The sequence below is a fragment of the Gopherus flavomarginatus genome, chromosome 3 (genome assembly GCF_025201925.1).
Source record: "Gopherus flavomarginatus isolate rGopFla2 chromosome 3, rGopFla2.mat.asm, whole genome shotgun sequence".
In the NCBI taxonomy this organism is placed as follows: domain Eukaryota; kingdom Metazoa; phylum Chordata; order Testudines; family Testudinidae; genus Gopherus; species Gopherus flavomarginatus.
Genome location: NC_066619.1, coordinates 236304927 through 236324776, shown reverse-complemented (window position 1 = coordinate 236324776; position 19850 = coordinate 236304927). Strand labels below are relative to the sequence as shown.

Below are 19850 nucleotides of genomic sequence, written 5' to 3'. Positions count from 1 at the left end.
CCTGCCCCACCTCTCCCTCCCGTGTAGGAGCCTGACCTACTGGTCATTTCTGGGGCACAGCACGGTGCCAGGATAGGTAGGGAGCCTGCCTTAGCCTCACTGTGCTACAGATCAGGAGCCACCCAAGGTAAGCCCATGTCCCAACCCCAAGCCCCAGCCTTGAGTCCCCCCAAACCCAGAGCTCCCTCCCACACCCCAAACCACTCAGCTCCAGCCCCACACCAGAGTTCACACCCCCAGCCCCATCTCAACCCTGAGCCTCTGCCTGCACCCCCAACCGCTGCCCCAGCCCAGTGAAAGTGAGTGAGGGTGGGGGAGAGCGAGCCACCGAGGGAGGGTGAATGTAGTGAGTGGGGGACAGGGCCTCAGGGAAGGGGTGGAGCTAAGGTGTTTAGTTTGTGCAGTTAGAAAGTTGGCAACCCAACATGTAATGGAGTCTCTGAAAGTAAAAATCCTAACTGTGGATGGCCTGGACTAGTTACTATTGCAACAGAAGAGCTTTGCTGAGTTTATTGCAGTTTTTACAGCAAAACACACACAAGACTAAAAAAAAAGATGCAATCCAGTAAAACCTGATATTTTGTGCAAATTGATATTGATAAATACAGCCCAAATCAAAATATCACTTCTGATCATAAATATGAACTCTGTAGCCAGCTCCCCAGACTAAAATAACTCCAGATGAAAAGTGAAAAGCTTGCATTGCCTTAGCAATCTGAAATGAAAATCAATATATAGTGCTTCCTTTCACCCAAAATTACAGACTTTAGCTGTGACAAGGTTGGGACTCACCACCACAGTGCCTCCCACTAGTTGCTCCAGGAATTAGCGCCCTCTCCTGGTGGTGTCTCGCCCATTGTCTCACCCTTGCTTGGCACCTGAGCCCGCGTCACTCTTCAGCTTGTGGCATCCTCTTCTGGACTACTGCCCTCCGGCAGTGCCCCTTAGTCCATCCACACCCCCTTCCGGGGGAGGGGGTGTATCAGTAGTCTCTCTACACCTCAGCCACCATGTCCAACCACACATCCCAAAGTCTAATCCCTCCAGTCAGGGATCTGGCATAGTCTGTGATGGCTGCTCCCCATGGCCGATGGCAGAGTGTACTGCAAGGAGGGAAGGGGGGGAACACAGGCCCATCCACTACTCTGGGTCCCAACCCAGGGACCCTCTAGTGGCAGCCGTCCTACCCTCCTTCTCTCCCTCCGTCTGTCCACATCCCTGGGCCGCTTCCCCTTTGGCCCCTCGCACCAGCTAGGCCCTTCCCCTCAGTGCCTGCAGCCTGGCAGACACCAGGCTGCAGGCCTGCCCAGCATTGCATTGGTGCTGGTGCTGGTGCTGGTGCTGGTGCTGGTGCTGGTGCTGGTGCTGGTGCTGGTGCTGGTGCTGGTGCTCTGGAGACAGACCTTTCCCTCTCAAAGGCCTGGGACAGACTGCCTACTGCTGTTCTGGGCAGCCTTTATATATGGCTGAGCCTGGCCCTGATTGGCTGTCTCCAATCTGGGCCCCAATTGGCTCCCAATAAGCCCTTTTCTTATTGGCTGTTCATCTGCACAGACCCACTGGCCTGCTGCAGCCTAAATTCTCAGGGAGTAGGGCAGCCGCCCCACTACAAGCCAATACAGGGTTTGCAGGCTGTTTTGCTAAAGACTATTTTCATAGTAAGTATCAAGACTGCTTTGCGATGTGATAACATTCCATCAGCAAGGCATACAAAACACAGAAAAATTACGTGCTATCAACGACATGTCTCGAAAATGTTTGAGTTAAGCTGAGGTACAGAGTGATAAAACATGGCTTTTCTTGTAAATCCAAAATGTACAAAACACATGTACCACTGAATAATGTGTGGTGTTCAAATCAGACAAACATGTACCAAACCTAGTACAAGTACAACAGCAACTGCTACTTGCCATTTCCAAACACCTCAGACTTCATTCTCTAACTTCTATAGACTTCATTTCTTTTGAATACAACAAACTATGTTTTGTAACATCCTGGCACACACAATATTAGAAATGTAGGGCTGGAAGGGACCTTGATTGCTCATCATGTCCAGCACCCTGCGCTGAGTCAGGACCAAGTATACCTAGACAATCCCAGTCAAACCTCTTCCTAAAAACCTCCAGTGATGGGGATTCCACAGCCTCCATTGGAAACCTGTTCCAGTGCTTAACTACCCTTATAGTCAGCAAGTTTTTCCTAATATCTAACTAAAATCTCCCTTGCCACAGATTAAGCCTATTATTTCTTATCCTACCTTCTGTGGACCTGGAGAACAATTAATCATCATACTTCTTTATAATTGCCCTTAATGTACTTGAAGATTTATCAGGTCCCTCCTCAATCTTCTTTCCTCAAGATTAAACATGCTGGGTTTTTTAACCTTTCCTCATAAGTCAGGTTTTCCAAACATTTTATCATTTTTGAAATTGGGTCAATTTTATAAACATCGATCTTTAGAAAACAATTTTTTACAGTCGATCATGTATGTCCCCACTAAGTGCAGTAGGTTGGTGGAGTGCATCCTCAATACTGTGATTAGCATCAACTCACAGAGTGGTGCACTGTGGGTAGCTATCCCACAATGCCCGCTGCCCACTGGAATTCTGGGTTAAGCTCCCAATGCATGATGGGGCAAAAACATTGTCATGGGTGATTTTGGGTACATGTCATCAGTCTCCCCATCCTCCCTCTCTCCCTGAAAGCAACAGCAAACAATCGTTCTGTGGCTTTTTTCCTGGGTTACCCATGCAGACGCCATAGCACGGCAAGCATGGAACCCACTCAGCTCACCACTGCTGTTTTGAGCATTGTAAACACCTCGCACATTATCCTGCAGTATGTGCAGAACCTGGCTAGGAGACAAGGACAATTGTGAGGAGGACATGGACACAGACATTCCTGAAAGCACGGAATGTGGCAATTGGGACATCATGGCAGCAGCGGGGCAGGTTGATACAGTGGAACGCTGATTCTGGGCCTGGCAAACAAGCACAGACTGGTGGGACTACATAGTGTTGCAGATATGGGATGATTCCCAGTGGCTGAGAAACTTTCGCATGAGTAAGGCCACTTTCATGGAACTGTGCGAGTTGCTTTTCCCCACCCTGAAGCACAGGAATACCAAGATGAGACCCGCCCTGACAGTTGAGAAGCGAGTGGCGATAGCCCTGTGGAAGCTTGCATCACCTGACTGCTACCGGTCAGTCGGGAATCAATTCAGAGTGGGCAAATCTACTGTGGGACTGCTGTGATCCAATTAGTCAAGGCAATCAGTAACCTTCTGCCAGCAAGGATAGTGACTGTGGGAAATGTGCAGGTCATAGTGGCTGGCTTTGCTGCAATGGAGTTCCCTAACTGTGGTGGGGCGATAGACGGAACGCATATCCCTATCTTGGCACCGGACCACCTTGCCAATCAGTACATAAACCACAAGGGGTACTTCTCAATGGTGCTGCAAACACTGGTGGATCACAAGGGACGTTTCACCGACATCAATGTGGGATGGTGGGGAAAGGTGCATGATGCTCACATCTTTAGCAACTCCAGGCTGTTCAAACATCTGCAAAAAGGGACTTACTTCAGGGATGTTGAAATGCCAATAGTTATCCTTGGGGACCCAGCCTACCCCTTGCTCCCATGGCTCATGAAGCCATACACAGACAGCCTGGAAAGTGGTAAGAAGCAGTTCAACTGTAGGCTGAGCAAGTGCAGAATGGTGGTAGAATGTGTCTGTGGCTGTTTAAAAGCTCTCTGGCGCTGTTTGCTGACTAGGTTAGACCTCAGCGCAACCAATATTCCCACTGATATTGCTGCTTGCTGTGTGCTCCACAATATCTGTGAGAGTAAGGGGGAGACGTTTATAGCGGGGTGGGAGGTTGAGGCAAATCGCCTGGTGGCCAATTTTGAACAATCAGACACCGGGGCCATTAGAAGAGCACATCTAGGTGCACTGTGCATCAGAGAGGCTTTGAAAACCAGTTTCATGACTGGCCAGGCTACGGTGTGACAGTTTCTCCCTGATGCTAAACTGCCCCCTTTGAGGAATTTACTTCCCTGTAAGCCAATCCCCCTCCTCCTTCGACCACAGCTGACAAAGGAAATAAAGTCCCTATGGGTTTGAATCCATGCATTCTTTATTTATTTAAAAAAAGTGAGATCACTGACAAGGTAGCCCACGTGGGGTGGGGGAGGAGGGAAGGACAAGGCCACATTGCTTATTATAGCCACACTACAAATCAAAACTGTTTGAATGACAGCCTTCTGTTGCCTGGGCCATCCTCTGGAGTGGAGTGGCTGGCTGCTTGGAGCCTCCCCTGCCACATTCTTGGGCATCTGGGTGAGGAGGATATGGAACTTGAGGAGGAGGGCAGGCAGTTATACAATGGATGCAGCGGCGATCTGTGCTCTTGTTGCCTTTCCTGCAGCTCCATCAGACGCCTGATCATGCCTGTTTGCTCTCCAAATTAGCCTCAGCATCTCGTCCTGTTTGTTCTGATCATGCTCACTGAATGCTTTCCTGGCCTCTGCAACTGAATGCCTCCATGCATTCAGCTGTGCCCTATCAGTGTGGGAGGACTGCATGACCTCAGAAAACATGTCATCACGAGAGCATTTTTTTCACCTCCTAAATTATGATAACCTCAGGATGGAGATGATACAGGGAGCATAGAAACATTTGCAGCCGTGGGGGGGATAAAAAGGGAGAATAAAATTTAAGAAGATACATTTCTGAGAACAAAAAGGGAGACTCTTTCAAAGTGAATCAAGCAATTCACAAAAGACAGCACATGTGCTTTAGGTACAAGGTCGCATTTTGCCTTTTATATTGAGTGCCCGCCGGTATGGTGATACATCACGCACAGCTGGGCAACAGAATTCAGTTTCCAGGCAGCCATGGTAAGCCAAAGGGTACGCGGGGTTGGCTTCTTCTGCCTTCAGAACATGTGGGAATGGTTTCAAACTGCAGCACCCTCCTTTCCCATAGCAAGCAATGCTGGTTGGGTTTGCCCTTTAAAAGGAGGGGGATGCGGTTTTGGGTTGAATGTGCAGCACATCCCTCCCCCACCCCACGTGACTATTCTCTGGGATGATCCCATTTAGCCAAGCACAAACAGCCCAGCATGAACGGGGTCCTTTTACTGTTCCCTTACAAAAATTCCCCTATTTCAATCAGGTGACCATGAATATCACATCACTCTCCTGAGGCTGACACAGAAAGATAAAGACTGAATGTTGCATCAATGTGACCAAAACCCAGGACCATTCGCTGCCATGCTTTGTGCTGCAATGATTCCAAACTACTTGCTACTGGCTTGGCATAGTAAAGTGTGCTACCGTGGAGGATAAAATAAGGCAGCCCTCCCCAGAAACCTTCTGCAAAGGCTTTCAGAGTACCTCCAGGAGAGCTTCATGGAGATGTCCTTGGAGGATTCCCGCTCCATCCCCAGACACGTTAAACTTTTCCAGTAGCTGTACTGGCCGCAAATGCATCTCAATTCTTCAGGCAAATCGAACATTAAATACAATTGCTTTAAACCCCTGTAGTGTAGTTACAAATGTGCACTCACCAGAGGTGCCTCCTCTACCTTCATGATCTGGGAACCCGCCTTGGGAGGGTATTGGCTCCAGGGTGATGAAAAGGTCCTGGCTGCTGGGGAGAACGGATTCTCCGCTTACCTGCTGCGCATTCTCCTCCTCCACCTCCTAATCCACAAAATCCTCCTCCATGTTGCGTGAGACTCTCCCCTTGCTGGTGTCCACGGACAGTGGTGAGGTAGTGGTAGGATCCACCCCTAGAATGGCATGCAGCTGATCATAGAAACGGCATGTATGGGGCTCTGAACCGGAGCGACCATTTGCCTGTTTTGACTTGTGGTAGGCTTGCCTGAGCTTCTTAACTTTCAAGTAGCACTGCTGTGTGTCCATAGTGTAGCCTCTTTCCACCATGCCCTGTGCGATTTTGGCATATATATTAGCATTTCTTCTTTTTGTTTGGGAGTTCTGCCTGCACAGATTCTTCTCCCCATACAGCAATCAGATCCAGTGTCTCCCATTCACTCCATGCTGGAGCTCGTTTACGATTCTGGGACTGCATGGTCACCTGTGCTGCTGAGCTCGCCACGCTGACCAAACAGGAATTGAAATTCAAAATTTCATGGGGCTTTTCCTGTGTACCTGGCTAGTGGATCAGATTTGAAAGTGCTGTCCGGAGTGGTCAGATTGGAGCACTCTGGGATAGCTCCCGGAGGCCAATACCATAGAATTGCACGACGCTGTGTCTGCACTAGCCCAAATTTTACCCAAGAACGTCAATTTTAGCACTGCCCCCCTCACTGGGGAGTAGTAGAGCAGTCAATTTTAAGAGCCCTTTAGGTTGACGGAACGGGGTTGGCTGTGTAGCCACATTACTTATAAAATTGACCTAACGCAGCTAAATTCGACCTAACCTCGTAGTGTAGACCAGGGCTAATTGTAGTATTCTGCCCTTCTCTAATTAATTTCATCTCGATTTCAGAACAATACTCCCATTTCTAAAGGTCAACTTGAATTCTAATCCTGTCCTCCAAAGCGCTAGCAACCCCTTCCAGCCTGGTGTCATCTGCAAATGTTATAAGCATACTCTCCATTTCATTATCCAAGTCATTAATGAAAATATTAACTACTATGAGACTCAGGACAGACCCCTGTGGGACTCTGATAAATACATGAACCAATCTGACAGTGAACCACTGAACACTATTCTTTGAGTATGATCTTTCAGACAGTTGTGCACTCACCTAATAGTAATTTCATCTGGACCACATTTCCCTAGTTTATGAGGTCGTCATGTGGGACTAAGACATACAAGCTCTCCTCCTATCCAGTAGGCCAGTATCTCTGCCGAAGAAGTAACTAAGATGGCAAACTCCACCCTTCCCCAGGATGATTTGGGGAAATCTCTCTGAGAGTAACTTCAGAGTCCTCCTTCCCATCAGCACCTCCTAATGCAGGGAAGCATTCATGCTGTTTGTTGTTAATAAATATTTAATCAGAAATTATGCAGATTTTTGCTCCCACGAACCAGACATAGGCTTGCCAGCTTTGAGATGCAGAAAAAACAGTAACTACCCACCACAACCAACAGAAACTGGCCACTGGTCACCAACTCCTCTTCCCCTCAACAAAAAGTGTCCTAGGGCCAACTATAGCTAATTATTGCTAAAATGTTTTGGAGAACCATTTTATACCAAAAACAAACCAAAAATGTGTATTTTAATGATATTTTCTAACCTTATCCTAACACAGCTCTGCAGTGCAGGCCACAGGGCTGTGAATTGTAGAGCAAACTGACATATCCCAAGTGAAAAAAAATTGCACATCAAATTTTTTCCACCATCAAGTCAGTACAAAACCAGCCAGGAGGCAACCCTAATGAGATGACCAAGATTAAGCTCCAGCTTCAGTGAATTAAGTTTTGTGATATTAATGGATTTACAAAACCACCAGAACTTTGTAAAAATATAAAGCTCATAGAACTTGTTGTGAATGGTTAAATGAGCCACATGATAGCAAACACTCAAATACAACAACCACATAACACAGGGTCTGTCAAGGTATTTTTCCCACTTTGAACTTTAGCGTCCAGGAAGTGGGGACCTGCATGTACCCTTCTAAGCTTAATTTCTAGCTTAGATCTGATAGCGCTGCCACCAACCAGAAATTCCAGTGTCAGGTACACTCCCTGTCCCCCCAAAATCTTCCCTGGGGAACCCAGGACCCAAACCCCTTGGGTCTTAAAACAAAGAGAAATAAACCATTCCCCCTCCTTTCCCCCTCCCAGACTTTCCCCTCCCTGGCTTACCCTGAGAGATTACACTGATCCAAACTCCTTGGACCTTAAAACAGAGAGGAATTAACCTTTCCCCCCCCTCCTTTCCCCCCACCAATCCCTGGTGAGTTCAGACCCAATCCCCTTGGGTCTTAAACAAGGAAAAAAATCAATCAGGTTCTTAAAAAGAAAGCTTTTAATTAAAGAAAGAAAAAAGTAAAAATTATCTCTGTAAAATCAAGATGGAAAATGTTTACAGGGTCTTCAGCTTATATAGACTAGAGGGACTTCCTGCCCCTTAGCCTGAGATACAAGTTACAGCAAACAGAGGTAAAACTCATTCCAGCAAAATACACATTCACAAGTTAAGAAAACAAACATAAGACTAATCCACCTTTTCTGGCTAGTACTTACTATTCTGAACATGAAAGACTGTTTCAGAAAGATTGGAGAAACCTGGTTGCACGTCTGGCCCCTCTTTGCCCCAAGAGCGAACAAAGAACAAAACAAACAGCACAAACAAAGACTTCCCTCCACAGAGATTTGAAAGTATCTTGTCCCCCCATTGGTCCTCTGGTCAGATGTCAGCCAGGTTCACTGAGCTTCTTAACCCTTTACAGGTAAAAGAGACATTAACTCTTAACCATCTGTTTATGACAGGGTCACTCTGTGAATATGTCCAGTTCTTGTTAGGAAAAGGGAAATGGATGTAAAAACAAAGTATGACTGTCAAGGTTTTTTCCTCCACTTTGAACTTTAGAGTAAAAATGTGGGGGACCTGCATGGACCCTTCTAAGCTTAATTCCTACCTTAGATCTGGTACGCTGCCACCAGCCAGAAGTCTGTGTCTGGCACACTTCTGTTCCCCCAAAACCTTCCCTGGGGAACCCAAGATCGAAACTCCTTGGATCTTAAAACAAAGAGGAATTAACCATCCCCCCTTCTTTTTACCCCCCATCAATCCCTGGTGAGTTTAGACTCAATCCCTTGGATTTTAAAACAAGGAAAAATCAATCAGGTTCTTAAAAAGAAAGCTTTTAATTAAAGAAAGAAAAGGTAAAATTTATCTCTGTAAAATCAGTATGGAAAATGCTTTACAAGGTATTCAGATTCATAGAGACTAGAGGGACTCCCCCCGCCACCTAGCCTGAGATTCAAAGTTACGGCAAACAGAGGTAAAAATCCTTCCAGCAAAAAGACACATTTACAAGTTAAGAAAACAAACATAAGACTAATCCGCTTTGCCTGGCTAGTACTTACTATTTTAAAACATGAAAGGCTGATTCAGAAAGATTGGGAAGCCTGGGTGTACATCTTGTCCCTCTCAGTCCCGAGAGCGAACAACGAACCAACCAAACAGCACAAACAAAGACTTCCCTCCACAGAGATTTGAAAGTATCTTGTCCCCCTATTGGTCCTTTGGTCAGGTGTCAGCCAGGTTCACTGATCTTCTTAACCCTTTACAGGTAAAAGAGACATTAACCCTTAACTATCCGTTTATGACAATGACATACACTATTGTGCAAAATTCTGGAATTCTGTAACTTTGAACCATGAAGTGCAGGGCTCAGAATAAGATGTGTGAATGAGAAAGTGAGAGAGTCAAGTTTAAGGATCCCCAACACCCTTCTCCAGTCATTTGCATCTCATTTTTGCCATGGAAAGTAGCATTTTGCCATATTAAAGTTCCTCAACGTGTTCAAGCTAAGCTAAGCAAAGCAGGGTACATGGTTTTAAAAAGGCAAGAATCTCTATTAATAAACAGAATTGCCCAATCAGTGCTGTAGTCTCCTGTTTTAAAATATATATTTTAAAGTTCAACATAAAATAGAGCTGTCCTATGCAATTGTAAGCTGGGTAACAGGCGCCTGCTTGTGTCTGATCCTGTGTGGGTGGGCAAGGAGGCAGGCACACACAAGAGGCCTATCCACCCCTCTTTACACACCTTCAGGGATGGCACAGTCACAGTCTTTGCATTCCATAAAGTACAGCTGTGTGAAGCTAGTTCCCATAGCCACTCATCACAATGACAGGCCTCATATTGCTAGGCACAAGTGGGAGAACATTCTGGGCCTTGTAACAAGGTGGCTCAGTGACTGCACTCCTCCTGGGACAGTTACACCTCCACTCCAGGACTCAGGCGCAGTTGTGTCTGTGAAACACAATCAAGGCCTGGCTCTATGCGCTAGTCACCCTCTTGTATCATCATACATTGCAAGGGATGTAAATATTACAGAATGTGTCCCAATACATGTTAAACAAAGAAGACATTCCATAATACATGTGAAATATGTACCATCAAAAAGGACGAAACAGAATTTTCTCTGCTGATAACGTACCCAGCACAATCTCCAGCTGCACGTACAAAATAACTATAAATTCACATACACTGATTCATCAACTGCGAATCAATTAACAAATCAACACAAAAAACACAACCAGCACCAATCCACCCTTCAGAAGGCCTGAGTTAGGCCTTACAACATGCGCTGAAAGTCATTTTTCAGATCTTTCAAACCAAGAAGAGAAAATGAATTCCAATGGAGAGCTTATTGCTGAAGACACCCTGTCTCTAGCCTCAGAGACAATCAAATCTAGGCACTATCAGATCAAGTGACCCAGCTAATCTGAACTGCCAAGCCTGGGGCATGAGGGGAGCATGAAGAAAAAGGAAGTTTGCCACATATACAGGACTCAAACCATAAATCTAACTCAACACCTTAAGTTGCACCTGTAAATAAATGGGAAGAAGAGAAAGCATTCTGTGGCACTCAGGGGTAAGGTGCTCCATACACAAAACATTTAAAGTGACCAAGCAGCCAGAATACGCACTAACTGAAGTTTCCGAGTGGTCTTCAAGGATAGGCCTAGGTCGACCACATTCCAAAATTCCCATCTAGAGTTGATAACATAAATACTACAGCAAAGTCCCCACTAGGAAGCAGTTGCAATATCCTTACCAACCAATGAAGGAAAAAAGCCCTCTGGGTCACCATTGTAATCTGGACATCTAGAAGCAACCACAAATCCAAAGTGACTCCTAGATTGCAAACATTAGTAACAAACACTAGGCATTTGCCTTCTATTAAAAGAGCAGATAACATTTCCACCACACCCTCCAGCATTGCTTTCTTACAGATTCCTACTATCAACTATGTCTTATCTATATTAAGTTTCACCCAGCTAGCTCTTATCCAAATACCTGACACTAGGAAAACAATCACTCATACCATGGAATTCCAGTGAAAGAGGCATAGAGATGAGTGCCATCAGCATACTGAAGGCATTGCAAACCCAAACCATTTCCCCTTGTGACCTCTGCAACAGACTAAAATAGGCAGGTGATAAACAGAGCACTGTGGTACCCTGCTTAGAAAAGGCCAAACTCTAGTCTCACTCTGAGCAGCCTTATCCAAAACATATAATGGAAAGTCTACAATGAGAAACACTAAACTCTATACCTGAGTAAAGTCAACCATTTTTTTTCCCAAGCGATCACCTGAAAGAGCTCCATTTATTGGGACCTTCCATAATGTGAAGAAGCAGCTATTCTTTGCCTCTATTGTAGCCAGGGCATAGGATTGAATTAATTCAAAATACAATTTCTGCTAATGGTATTCTCCGTCATTCTTGCTTCATCTATCACAAGTCATTTGTGCATAACAGTGACTTGTAGAGGATGGAACAAAGGGAGAGGAAACGTGATGGAGAAAGCAGTCACTGAGAATGTGAAAATCTAGGGAGTAGTAGGTCTATGAAAGGAATAATTCAATAATGTATGTTATTTGCATTCAAACTCCTTATTGAGTTATATATAAAGTCTTAAGGGAAAACAGAACCCAATTACAGTGTATAGATTGCAGTGTTGGCTTGTTTCCCCCCCATTATAACTACCCTTTTCTTTAAAAACAGAGACAGGCATTCTTACCTTGGGGTAGCACTTTAGTGAAGTTTTCTCTATAACCAGCATTTGCTGCTAGTTGTTGGACTCCATTTTGGGTCCTATAGGGGGACTTGTAAGTGCTGCTACTTATACCTTTGTACGGTATCATCTAGTGTTAGGAATGCAGTATTGCAAAGGTGGCACCACTGCAGCTTCCCATTTAAACTAATTGGCTAAAGTAATAAGATAAGAGACTATAAAGCTGGTTTCCAACACTAGACACATACTTTTTGGCAGGCTTTAGTCTAGTTTGAGAACTTTTTCTAGTCTTGGGAACTCATTGTAGTTTAAGAGTGTTGCTTTAGTGAGAGGCTCACAGCCTAGATTAGGACCCAGTGCTGGTTAGATTTTTAGCTAAGGGTTTTAGTGGATGTCTTCTGGACCCTAAAGCTGGATTTTATAAAGGGGTGGCTACATAGGTGTGGAAAGTAGGGGTGGAGGAGGGCTGCAGTACCCTCAGGTTTTATGCAGGGCTGCTGGCTCTGTCCCCTGCTCCCTAGGTGCTGGATCCACACACAAAACCTGGGGGTGCTTCCCACACCTATGCCCTACTCCCAGCCCTCTGTTTCTATTTCTGTTTCTTCCAGAATTCTGTAATTTAAAATGTATATTTTTAGGGTTCTTGCATTAAAACCCCCTTATTTTGATACTTACAGTGACTTCCTGGTTACATTTGATCTTACTTCTCTTTACTATATTTACAGATCTGTTATCCACATTTCCTGCACTACAATCACAATATGACCATCTGTTTAGGAGCCCCGCACCGATAATTAATGAAAAGGATGGTCATAATATCCCACCAAACTATTAACAGAGTGGCCCAGGGGCTGAACAGGAAACATTCTCAGAGTAGTTAGTTAATTAATCTCCAGAGGCAGAATAAAACAGGCAACTTAAATCTGACATTCCCTAACTGCAAGTAAAGTTACCATGGACTGCTCATGTGGTACTGAAGCCCAGACTGAACTGTAAGTATTTTGTTTACTCCTTATGACATTAGTAACTTTTTATTTTATAACTCTTTTTGTATTTCTTAACTTCTTAAGATAGGATAACCTCTTGCCTCCGGGCAGAACTGGTGCCAGTCTCACAATCATCCCCTTTTGGCCTTGTCTACCTATTACTTTCTTATTTTGGCGGGACCTGCCCAATTGCTGCCGAAGAGCCGGATGTGCCGCCCCTTTCCGTTGGCCGCCCCAAGCACCTCCTTGCTGGGCTGGTGCCTGCAGCTGGCCCTGGCCGTAACAGCTGTGGGAATTTTTGAGCAAAATGTATAGTCTGTTGAGCATCCTGTATTTTCTCCCACAAAGCATCCTAAAATGTAAGGCCTTGGTAAATTATTAGTGGTGTAAAGGGACCTTACCGTACATAAAAAGAATCAGGTCTAAAAATTTTAAGAAAGAATAATTAAAAAAACTTCACAGACTGACTTGGTATGCTCACAAAAGTACTCTTCCAGCAACCAATCAAGTCAAAATCTCTACATCACTAATTCTTCATTACAAATTTTAATCCACTATTCAATGCATGAATATAATTGCACATGCTTTAGGACAAGCAGTGACTGAGTATATTTCAGCTTATTTGTTACCAGAAAGGCTAACACCAGAAATGTACATTTTAATTGCAGACTCAAATAAATTGCAATTTTTTTTATAATAAAGCTATTTTGGCATACACCATTGCTTTGTTACAAAAGCAAATTTTTGCAGTAATAATTTCTGCACCTACAGTGTAAGGGTGTGGTCTTGCTCCCAGTGAAATCTGTAGTAAACCTCCCATTCACTTCAAAAGAACAGGATTAAGTCCTAAGTGATAAATCAAGAAAACCATTACATTTGTGGGGTTGTTTGTTTTTTTGGAAATCAAAGGAAGACTTCTATGAAATGGAAAAACCTACTGTATGTACTTGTTCATAAGCTGAATTTTTTAAGTAAAAAAGGGAAGCATCAGAGAAGGGGGTTGGCTTATGAATGGGTATATAGAGGAAGAGGTGGGACACAGCCTTCTCCCCCCCACCAAACAGAGGATAAGGAGAGGCAGCACAGCCAGGGAAGAGGTGGGGCTAGAGTCTCTCATCTTCTGGCCATGCTGCTCTCCCTCCCAGCCTCCAAAGCAGCTGCAGCTTCATGGCTTGCAGGCTGCAGCAGTGCCGCTCGACCCACCAGAGCAGGCTGTGGCCAGGCCAGAGACATCCTCCCCTGGCCCTCCCCAGATAAGATGGGAAGGGATGGGATGGGGAAAGTGTGGGTGTCCCAGGCTAGGGTCATGTGGGGGTGGTCACAGGGGTTACTCCCCTGACCCCCAGCTTCCCCCCAAAAAATTTCCCAATCAGTTGGTGTCCTGGCCTGTCAGGGTAAGCCCCTGGCGGGCCAGGACACTTTGTTTACTTAGGTTTACTTCTGTGCCAGCAGATGCTCGAGGTAAACAGTCTCGACCCGCCAACAGCTTATCCTGATGGCCCAGGAGCCAAAGTTTGCTGACCCCTGAATTATAGGGTCAGCTTATGAATGGGTCATAAAAATTTGTCATTTTTACTTATTCATAAATGACCCAGCTTATGATCAAATACATACAGTAATTTAATTAATGTCAAGGGAGGACACAGAGACTAATTTCACATATAATTAACTTTTCTACTTTGTATCAAGACATGCTGCATTTTCTGATTCAAATTGCAGGTCTGTCAGTGCAGTGTAAATCTGTGTAGATGCTTTTTACATGTTGAAATACAATTTTCATAGGGTGTGTGCACTACATGTACCTTTTTTGTTTGGGATTTTTGTTCAAATATTCTACTGTACAGTTACTTTCTTTTATTATTACATGCTTAAAAGATCTAAACAAGGTACCGTTAGAATATCCTGCTCTTACAAAAGCTGATGTCTATGTTTACCTGAGTTACTTTCCTGAACTAGATTCTACATTTTGATATATGACAATTTCCATAAGGGTCTCAATACTGTGACTTTTACATACAGTGACGTAAGCAGAAATGGACCAAATTGTGCAGTTGTTATTCAGACAAAACTTCCACTGACTTTAACAGAAAATTTTTCTAAGTAAGAGAGGCAAATCATGCAAAATTGCAAAAGTAGCCATGCAATTGCCAAAACCATGAGGAAAACTATGTGAAAAAAGTGTGTTCAGTCAAAGAGGAGGTTTGTCTTCAAAGATGCAGAAAACCAACCCTTGCATGGTCAGTAATAATAAAGAACGAGCAACATCTGTAGAGGGCTAGAATCTCCTTTGTCCTAATCTAAGAAAATCAAGATTTTCTAACTTTGATCTAGCAGACAACATAGTGTGTTATGTTACAGTAACTTATCTGAGATGGTTTGTTCACCTGGATCCTACTTCTGGTGCCCATGTAAACACATAGGCACAAGAAGTAGGATCCACCTAGACAAAACATCTAGATTAATATGATTTTTTAAATCATATGTATACCATTAGAGTGTGTGTGTGTGCGTGCACACACTGGTGAAGGGGGAAAGAGAAACAAAGAGAGCCTATGTCGAGACTGATTAATGGATTTATAGTTTTGTACAGTACACATATACCATAGCAATAAGCATAGTATAAATAGCTAAATAGATTGAGCATGTGACAAGGCCTGAAAACATGCAGAGAAACATGGAGATGAGCCAATTTCTGTGCTAGGAACTAATGGACTCTCCTATCTCTCCTCATATATTGGTCTAACTCTTGTGCATTCAGAATGGATTGGATGTTTCCATAGTGTTCTTTATTTCTCTCCCTTTTGGTAGAGACTCATGTGACTTTGATGATGAAGACAAACACTTTCTCTTTACATTACAGTCCCCCACATAACATACTGCTTTCCTCAGCTGGGTGTGTTTTTCTCTGATTTGTCCCATTTGGTAGTTCACACAGGGCCTGTGCTGTGCAGTACAATACTGCTTGGTCTGTATGAGAACCCGTAGAGATGTGATGTCTTCTTCCTTCCTTAATATCCCACTTTGCATATAGCTTTCTAAGCACTGGAGAAAACACTGCTGGGTCCACGCTTAACACACAAACTCCTTGGTGTACCCTCCAGCCAGATGAGCTTGTTTTGAGCTCTTTCCTTGTACATGCACCTTTAACCTGTGTCTGACTCTTCATTTCTCTGTACCTGTGAATGCTGAAGCTGACAATTTACCAAGTTTTGTAGAAATTAGTTTTGGTTTGGCCTGGTGTGACTTCCAGATGTGCAATTGTAACTTAGGGAAAAACTTTTCTTAAACCTACTATCTCCTGGAGTTCCTTCTTTCCATAGCATAGCCACATATATGCTATTGTCCAAACATACTACATGATGCCATAGAAAAGTGGGCTCTCTCTTCTGTTGCTTTTGGTCCATTTCCTCTTATTTTTACTGTAGGCCACTACGTGCCTTACACAGAAGGTGGTTTAGCCCTATGTAAGAAAATGGCAGGACACAAACAAGAAAATATCAACAAGTAAATAACACACACCTACAGTGTAATTAAAGCCATTTTTGCGTAGCTTCAAAACATGTAACATAAAATGTGTGTAAACTTTATTAACCTGTTTCTTCCTAGCAACCAAATAAATAAATGCTTGATTTTAAAACTTACTTTGTACGAGCTGAAAATCATCTGATCTGTTTTTTATAATTCGAATGAATGCACAATCTGAACCTATCATTTGGGCCTATTTAAAAATAAAAAAACTTGTTTTGAAGCATTTAAATTTGAAGTACTTTTTACAATATTTCTGAACAATAGATTTCTGAAAATTAAAAGGCATCAACATGAAAACCTGTATCAAAAGCATGTTCCTGTACCAACTTCACCTGCTCACTTTTATATCCTTTAAAATAGAGACCTTGTAAGCATCTGCAAACTTTCTTTAATGCATTCATGGTGTTTATAAACTGTAAAAAGGCAAAACAAAAAAAAAAAACCAAAGTTGTCCTCTACTCAGAAATGTGCAGAATTCACTTAAAACACATATTTGTATGGCAGCTGTTCTTACTTTCAACACTGTAAATGTAAGCAACAGGTTTTTTAGCCTGTTTGTAACTCCTTCTAGCAACTCACTAAAAAGGAGGTGTTGATAATAAAACGATTAAATTAGCAAGTGAGGCCTCCTTTATCAAGAGTCTTTTGGTTATGTATTTGGCAAGTTTTAATTAAAGCTAATTTTGCTGTGCAGGTCCCCACTTTATTCCTGAGGCACTTGAAGCATACAAGCATAGTATCCATGTTTATGTGATGAAGATGATTGTGGAGTTGGTGGGGAAAAGATAAGGCATGTATAAAGGCACACTACCATTGTAAAGACTGCTCTAGATAAAATAGTGTGTGTGGTTCGGGAGGGGGGCAGTATAAGATAAGCTATTCAATCCAAAAATTGAGCAAGGTCAGTCTGAATAGAGGAAAGTCACTGGTTTTACTTGAATATCTTATGATTGTATGTCCATTAATTTATAGCTATCTGCATTCAAGTTTTAAGAATTCCAGAGTTACACAGTCACCAGAGGCTATCAGATAAATATACAGGGTGATGATCTCCCTTTCCACTGTGAATCCCATAAGAGGGGGAAAACTTCTAGTTGCTGAATTTCAACTAAATTCTCCCCTCAGGGAGAGGGACTGGAAAAATCTGCAGAGAAGGCTAGAAGCATAGGATCTAAAGGAACTAAGAGATTTCAGGTGTCTCAATTTTTGAGTGCCTGGAGCTCCCTGAAAAACAGGCCCCTTTAATGTGGATCAAATTGGGCACCTAAAATCACTAATCGCTTTTGAAAATTTAGACCACAGCATCCAAAACCTGAAGAGCCCAAAGACACACAAACCACGCTGTTAGTTTGTCCACACTACTAACTTTCTCTATTCTCTGGCACTCTGGCTTCTTGAGGAGCTCACAACCTCAGGGAGTTGCTGTTGACGCTACTCTCCCTATCAGACCAGTGATACTCAAACTGAAGCTCATGAGGTGCAAGTGGCTCTTCAATGTTTCTCCTGCAGCTCTTTACAGCATATGATATAAAAACATTGTGATTTAATTATTAACCAATCAGGATGCTTTTACTATATTAACCAATGGTAGTTGATAAAATAATACCTGGTCAATCATTTTGCTGTGAGAATAATACATGTACAAATTAGTATGTCCCACGTCATACTGTTTAAATCTGAATATATAGTACTACAGTAAATGAAACAAAGAAGTCACACTATTGTGGCTCTTTTAGGTAATACTGATTGCTGATGTGGCTCCTGAACCCCAGAGGTCTGAGAATCACTGTAAACGACGGAAGTTACTAAATTGGATAAACATGACTGCATAATTTAGATCCATTCAAGTATATTTCTCCAGCCAAGTTAAAAAACTGGTCTACAATCAATTAATATAAAAATAAACTTTGCCGACAATGACTAAATGCCTGACACAGAAATGAAATACTAAAGATATATTTTGGGGTTCTCTCTTCTCGGGTTAACCACTCAGTACCCCTTCCTTGGTACCTTTACTATACATATATTCAGCAGGATGCTGGTCCATTACTAGGGCTCCTAGGTAGTACAAATAATATACAATATTACTCGTCCAACATGTAGTACAGACATGGAGGACTTCAGGGTTTGGAGGGATTTTACCCCATGATGGGTACTCTACATGAGAAACACTATCCTGAATATTCCTTCCATAACTTCCCAACAATCCTGGGGCGTCAGTTCTGCACACTAGTGATCAAAGGTGGCAGCCCTTGGGGCTACTGCCATGCCAGCCTACAGCAGTAGAATTTACATACACAAATCAATAACAGATTGTGTTAACTTGATAAGCAAACCTATTCCCTTATTTCAACAACAGAAAACAAAAACAAGGCTAAAAAAGAAATAATAGCCTGAATATCTTTGAGCAAGCAACAAAATTGCTATATTTCAATCAGAAAAATCCAGTGCATCTATCTTCCTCTAAAATAAATTGCTTGAAGTTACATGTAACTATTCTATGTGATATGAAGGTTGTTTCTCTCTAGTTCATTCCTACTTTAAATCCCATTACAATGATACAGTAAAATAAGAGTTCATTTGCAATTATCGTTTCTGAAATGTTATGTAGTACTCTGACCATAATATTGAATAGTGGTGGTTCATGGCTTTTTCATTAGTTTGCCATATGAAAAACACAAAAAGTATTTACACAATCATTTAATTACAAATACTATTCACAATGGAAAGAGAAAATTAAAATTCTATCTAAGGCAGAAAAACAGAAAATAATTAGTATGAATTTGCATTTCAGTAATTAAGGTAATGTAAAGTGAATTCCTTCATATTACTAACTTAAAACACACCTATATTTTATGCTGGTAGGGCTAATGTTTCCTTAGAGGGCCAGCTTCTTAAGTGATGCAAGTTGGCAAAGCTCCAATTGATTTATGCCAGGTGAGGATATGGCCTACAGATTGTTTTCTCTTGGAGATGTAAATCTGAATTCAGGTCTTGCTCCTATACAAATCAATGGGAACCTCACTACTGAAATGAATGATAGTCTTGGGTCTTGTACCTCACAAATCACTATTATCTGGGTATGAAAGCAGGATCCTGCCCTTTACATCACTTCCGCATCCTTCTGCTGAAAGAGAGTCACAAGAATTTATTTGTTAAAGGCAGATAACATTGTAATTTATTACAGTTCACTGCAAATAAAATGAATGCATAAATGTTTTTCTATTCTATTTAAATACAACTAAATGTGTTTTGATATTTAATAATAATTGGAGATATACCAATCTCCTAGAACTGGAAGAGACCTTGAAAGGTCATTGAGTCCAGCCCCCTGCCTTCACTAGCAGGACCAAGTACTGATTTATGCCCCAGATCCCTGAGTGACCCCCTCAAGGATTGAACTCACAACCCTGGGTTTAGCAGGCCAATGCTCAAACCACTGAGCTATCCCTCCCCCCAAGAGAACAGTGGGGTTTGAACCAAGAACCACTTGATCAGCAGTCAATACTTAAACAACCATGTAATTATCTGAATCAGACAGATTTCTGGCATCAATAAATTCTCTTTAGAAATTTTGCATGTAGTCTAAATCCTGCCCCCAAAC

The 19850-nt window shown here is 42.8% G+C and overlaps 1 protein-coding gene across 1 annotated transcript in view; it reads left to right on the top strand.

Moving 5' to 3' along the window:
- The window catches only part of GABRB1 (gamma-aminobutyric acid type A receptor subunit beta1), a 289303-nt gene extending 276573 nt beyond the window's left edge, over positions 1-12730 (top strand). Inside the window, exon 10 of the transcript XR_007773567.1 lies at positions 12458-12730. The gene's annotated coding sequence lies outside the window, so the exon portion shown is untranslated. The remainder of the gene's footprint in view (positions 1-12457) is intronic.
- The last annotated feature ends 7120 nt before the right edge of the window (positions 12731-19850 follow it).